This window comes from Charadrius vociferus, unplaced genomic scaffold, assembly GCF_000708025.1.
Source record: "Charadrius vociferus isolate BGI_N301 unplaced genomic scaffold, ASM70802v2 scaffold249, whole genome shotgun sequence".
Taxonomy (NCBI): Eukaryota; Metazoa; Chordata; class Aves; order Charadriiformes; family Charadriidae; genus Charadrius; species Charadrius vociferus.
Genome location: NW_009650081.1, coordinates 256,016 through 262,446, shown reverse-complemented (window position 1 = coordinate 262,446; position 6,431 = coordinate 256,016).

The following is a 6,431-nucleotide window of genomic DNA, read 5'->3' as shown; positions in this document are numbered from 1 at the left end:
GCTGGCCACGCTTCTGATGCAGCCCGGGGTGCTGTTGGCCTTCTGGGCTGCAGTCGCACACTGCCGGCTCATGTTGAGCTCTTCATCCAGCAGCACCCCCAGGTCCTTCTCCTCAGGGCTGCTCTCCAGCCATTCTCCTCCCAGCCTGGAGTTGTGCTTGGCGTTGCCCCGACCCAGCTGTAGGCCCTTGCACTTGGTCTTGGTGAACTTCATGAGGTTGGCACAGATCCACCTCCCCGGCCTGTCCGGGTCCCTCTGGCTGGCGAGCTGTGGAAGATCACGTATTGCTCTCTCTTAACTGGATCTCTGGGAATAAACATGCTTATTTTTGGAGGTGGGAAACTGCACCGTGGTGAAGCGTTTGGGTAGGGTGGGGTTTTCTGTTCACCTGGGGTTTTTTAAGTGGAAATCCAACCGGGCAAGCTGCTCCCTCCCCAGCCGGGATGTGCTGCAGTGAAACCCAAACCCTGCGCTGGCGGGACATGGTCGGGCTCCTGCAAAGCAAAGAGCGGCCACCAGCCCTCAGGGCAGGGCCAGCAGCTCCTTGTGGGTCTCTACACCAACTTGGTCTGAGACTTCAGTTTGGCTTTGTACGGCGAAACTCGGTTTTCCAAAGACGCAGCTTTTTCTTGGAGGTGTTAGAAAGAATCGGTGGCAACTGGACCTGACCTCTCCTGCAGGATGAGCCTCTGTGGCTCCCAGGGATGCGGCGAACGAGGATGCGTGGACGAACGTCCCCTTTGCCTGCAGCAGATGCAGCAGTGCGTGGCTCACGCGGCGATGCTGAAGTGACATGTGGTTTAACCTTCGTCGCCCGTGGGCTCCGGCGAGCCGCTGCTGCCTTGCAGAGCACTTTTGCCCTGGAAGCCTTCAGAAAACCCTTCGGCCCTTCACCCTGCGTGAGCAGCGAATGGCCCAGGTGTCGTTCAAGCGACTCAACTCTTTGTACTCCTAATTGTTTCAAAGCTTGCTTTGGAATTAATTAGGTTTCTCAACGCCAAGTGCAGCAGTACGACCTCTGCTGCCCGTGCTTTCCCTGCCAAGCGGAGTCCCGTTGGCCGTTGGGCTCTGCTGAAGCCCGAAATCCTCCCGGGAGAGGCGAGAGGGATGAGGGGAGGCGGGTGTCTGGTCACCAGCGAGGTGTTGATGGTGTGTTCTGGGAAGAGGGGGGAGCTAAGTGACTTCTGCCTGCCTGCTGCCTCTGCGAACAGAAATTATGTTTGCCGGGTGTGGATAATTTCATAGTTAGTGTATTAAGTACAGTCTTGTCACGCCGAGAGCCAACAGCTCGTTTTCCCAAGCGCTCTGTGCGTACAGAAGCTTAGCAACTTGCCAACTCCGGGGGGGGGGAAACACCAAAAAACCCAAACCCCAGCATTTTATAACAGTTCACCAGGAAAACTGAGGTAGAAATCCAGTCAGAAATGAGCAACGGGGGCGTTCAGCTCCTTCAAGCGCCAAGTTTTTGTGTCGCTTTGCTCTTTCTGCTCCCGGTTTGCCTTTTAGCTCCCGGGTGATTCGGAGCCGCCCGGGGCTGATGGATGCGGGCGGGCAGGGACCACGGGGACGGAGCCTGGCCTTTGCCTGCTGCCCAAACTATTCACTTTTGTGCATTCGTCCTTATGCATCGCGTGAAACTCGCTTTACCCGGGACTCGTCAGGTGCCGGGGAAAGGTTTTTCCTGGAAAAGCGGAGCCCTCCCTTGGCTCCTGTTTCAGAGAAGTCCCCGGAGTTCGTTTCTTGGGTGCGTTATTTCGCCTTGCTGTCCTCAACCTGTCCTACACCTCAGATCGCCTAAAATGTCCCGTTGGGGCTTTCCAGCCTTCTTTGTGACCCCTCTTCGTCGACCCAAACCCCTCTCCTGTGTTGCTCGGGGTTGTGCCGTGCCGGTGGCCGAGCGCAAGCCAGCCGGGGACGAGCTGCTCTTGCTCGAAATGGTTACGTGCCAAACCGAACGTAGGGGGACTGCAGATCTGTACCTTCTTAATAACATAATGGTCTGGTGTTTGCATTCTTGGCACCCTCGAGGACGGCTTCTCCTTGGCTGATTTGATAATGCTTTCTCGTACCTGAATTATTTGTGGTGGTTGAAGGAAAGGAGGGGACTCTGGTGAAGGTCAGGAAGGCTTTCTAAGCCCAAAAGATTGTCAACATTATCCAATTATCCAGGAGGAGGTGACTGCCAGCCCTGGTAAGCCAAGGCTCTCTCTGGACTCTGCAGCAGGTCGCCACCACCGCTGCTTTAAATGGGATTTTTAGAATCATAGAATGGTTTAGATTGGAAGGGGCCTTGAAGATCACCCAGTCCCACCCCCTGCCCTGGGCAGGGACACCTCCCACCAGCCCAGGTTGCCCCCCCAGGTCCTTCTCCTCAGGGCTGCTCTCCAGCCATTCTCCTCCCAGCCTGGAGTTGTGCTTGGCATTGCCCCGACCCAGGTGTAGAACCTTGCACTTGGCCTTCTTGAACTGCATGAGGTTGGCACGGGCCCATCCCTCCAGCCTGTCCAGGTCCCTCTGGATGCCATCCCTCCTCCCCAGCGTGTCTACCTCGCCACACAGCTGGGGATCACCGGCAAACTTGCTGAGGGTGCACTCCATTCCGCTGTCCATGTCACCAACAAAGATGTTGAACAGCACTGGTCCCAGTACTGACCCCTGAGGAACACCACTCATCACTAGTCTCCACTTGGACATTGAGCCGTTGACCACAACTCTTTGCGTGCACCCGTCCAGCCAGTTCTTTATCCACTGAGTGGTCCATCTGTCGAATCCATGTTTCTCCAATTTAGAGACTAGGATATGGTGTGGGACAGTGTCAAACACTATGCACAAGTCTAGGTAGATGACATCAGTTGCATCTCCTTAAAACTCAGGAAATTGTGATAGTTGGGGGAAGATATTCATTCATCCCGTTGCCCAAGGTGGGGCCGGTGACTTGCTTGACCGCATGCATATTCCAGATCACTTCCGACTGAGATTTGGAGAGGTAAATCTGTTGCTCTGCAGTCACTAGGAGCAGCTGACCATCCTTGCCAAAAGTGGGTTTCTGAAGCGGTGATAGATGAGGGTCTCATCCTGCCCTGCGATGCTTTGGTTGGTGTTGAATCGCTGTCCCGGTTCTCTGCTGGATGATCCCTGCTTCCTCCAAGGATCTCTTACAGTTGTCTTTAAAGATACCTCCTGTTTTAGTAAGAATGAGTCATCCCATGCTGAAATTTAGAAATCTCTGATGATTACAGACTTCAGCCCGAGGAGTGAGAGGGCTGAGGATTTTCAGGCCACGTTAAGGGAAGAAACGTACTGCAGAGTACTTAAAAAAAAAAGACTTGATTAGCGGTCCAGCTGCATGGAGCTTGTCCTGCTGTGAGAAGAACTGCTTCTAAGCTTTCTGGAGGTGACATCGGCTTTAGCTATTGAAGCTAATGTGCCGGTAGACCTTCACCGGCAGCAAACGCGCAGGCTGGGCAGATTGGGGCCGGCAGGAACCGGGGAGGACGCCCCAGCGCCGGGTTTGCAGTGATGGGACAGCCCCCCGCGGCCGTGCGGCTGCTGCCGGCGTCCTGCCAACTCCTCCGCACCACGAGCTGTGGTTGGGCTCTGGCAGAGAGGAGTGGGCAGCCCGGGCACGGGGATGCAGGAGCTGCGCTCGCCGAAGGCTGACGGCAGATCGGGCTGAGCGAAGGACCGCGACGCTCTCCCGCTGCCCGGAGAGGCCAAGGCAGCAGGCGCTGCTCTCCCTGGGCTTCCTGCCTCGCTGCTCTCTTCTGCTCTGGCACATCATTCCTCCCACCTCCCCAAACGCAGCCGGGAGCTGATGGATGCTCGCTTGGCTGCGGCGGGTGATGCGACCGCCCCACGCGACCCACGGCTCCGCTTGCGGCGGCTCTCGCCCTTCTTCCCGGCAGCGGCGCCCCGATTCACAGCGCTCAGCTGCGCCTTCGCTTCGTGCACTGGGCGAGGGGATGGGTCGAGGGGGGGATTAGCGCTGTTGGGGGGGAGGCACAGGGTGGGACAAGGGCTGAGTCAGGGTACGGAGGTGCGTGGCTCGGGAGCTGCAGTTATCGCTCCCCTTTTAACTGGAAAAACCTGACTGGTGTTTTTCTGTCTGAGCATCTCCCGTCAGCTCTTACTGGTGCTCCTCTGGATGTATTTTGGCTGCTGTTCCGTTTAGCTCGGCAGTTCTCGCTCCCCCCTGCCCCTTCCACGCGAGCGCTTGGGCCAGATAACGTCACCGTGTGACTTTCCCGCTGTCAGCCGGTTGTCTTCTCCGCTGGTTTCTCTCCTTCTGCCCTGAGCCAATAAAAACCCGGTGAATAATGTTTGGCAAGGCTTTAGCATTTTTATTTTTCCGTTACATTTGGACACTTGGCCCTTGCCAGGCGCGCACAGAGACGGGAGGCGGCAGCAGAGGTAGCAGCAGGCGCGCGTTTTAACCGGGACATCCTCTCATGAGTGAACGCCGCCAGTCCTCACTCCACACATCCCTGCGCATCACCTTTGCTACCGTTGCTAATTGTACCGTGGTTTTCCTGCGCGGTTCAGAAGCCGGTCGCTCTTGGCAGAAGGGACGACGACGGCGTGTTTCCCCGCTGAGCCCTTACGGATGCCACGGAACATCTGGAATGGCCACATCTGGCTGAAGCGGGTACATCCACGCGCGGCCGCCGGTCGTAGCGGGCCGGGTGATGTGGCGTTTGGCACGTGCCCGACGCTCACCGGGACACCCGGAGACGTGGCCATCATCTGCTGCACAAATCCTGGTGCGGTTTCAGCTCCATTTCAGCACCAAATTCCCCTTTCGGTGTTTGAAAGCCTCCTCCTGGGGAGGGGGTGGGAAAGTTGGATTTTGGGGGTCTCCCTTTAGGTCAAAAGGCAGCAGCGCAGAATTTCTAAAAACGCACTTAAATTTGTAAAAATGTCTAATAATTTTTTGCTGGGGGGGGAGTTGGAGTTGAGCTCCCACCGGAGGGTCACTGAGATGCTGAAACCCGCGGGGCCGAGTCCTGCGAGTACACAGCACCCCTTGATTTTAAGGATGTCGGCAGAAGGAGGAACCAGCATCATCCCCAGCAAACTGATGGGAAACTCCTATTTAATTAAAATAAAACTCACAGTGGCTTCTCCACTGCATTTGCTTAATTATAGATTTCAAGAAACAGATCTTGCGCCTTCACCTATAAATTCAGGGGTTGGGTGTTTGGTTTTTTTTTAATCACCAGGAATCTTTTCAAGTAGGGACTGACAAAATGTTGGAAGACAGAGAATTAACAATAATCCTGCAGCTAGGAAGCGTCCGGGGAGGCCGAGCCTCAAACAAAGCGAAACCTCCAGGAAGCAGAAAGTAGGTCAGGTTGATAAGGATGAGCACGGAGGGACAGCATTAATAGGGAGGGGAAAAAACAAAGTAGGAAAGAAATCACCTCGTGGCCCCGTTTGGAGAAGGAAAGGGCTGTCTGCTACGGAGAGCTGAGATCTCTACGCCTTTTTGCCTTAAAACCTCTTATCCCTGAAGATCTCAGCTGTGATGGAGAGGTAATTGCAATTAGCAGCAGTACAGGAAGGGTGAGACCGCAGTCTGGGCTCGGCCGGGGACAGCTTGGGAAATGCTGCAGAGAAATTAGGGGTTTGTGAATAACTGAGGCTGGATAAAATTCCTGGAGGGGTCCGGGAGGAGCTGGTCCTGGAGAGCAGTGGAGCAGTTCCGCTAACGCTGCAGGAGCAGGGAGCGGCTGGGAAGCTCGAGAGCATCATGGAATGGTTTGGGTTGGAAGGGACCTTGAAGATCATCTCATTCCCACCCCCTGCCCTGGGCAGGGACACCTCCCACCAGCCCAGGTTGCTCCAAGCCCCGTCCAACCTTGGGCTGGAAGCTGGAACGTTGTCTGCAAGAAGGATGGGAGGAAAAGAAAGCTGGGAGGTTACAAACCCATTGGTCTCATTTAGACCCTGGAAAATAATGCAAACTGCCCAGAAATATCTTAAAAAAAACCCCTACAACGGCACCACAGGCTCATCGAGAGGCAGGAGCTGGTCTCACGGGTGCCACGTATCCCAAAACCCTCGGGATGGAGGGGTGATGCAGCGGGTCCTTGCAGGGATGCGGGATTGCACCCGGCCGTGCGGGACTCTGCTCCGCGCTCGAGTCATAAGGTTGCGGCAATGCAGGTGCTAAAATTGGCTGCATCGAGTGCCCCAAAAATGGGCCTTTCTGCTTTAAATAGCGCCCAGATGGTGCAGGAGGAAACGCTGGGAAAAGTCGGAGCCGTCATGGAGGGAAGGGAGTTTGGGAGGAAAGGTGCAAAAGAACCTGGTGAAGGGTTTGTCCTGGAAACCGCACAGCCGCGGCTCCGGCTGGAGATTTTCGGTGGATCCCAAAGGTTTCAGGAGCCCCGTAAGCTCCTTTTCCAAAGGTGTGCCGGGCTCTGGAGCCC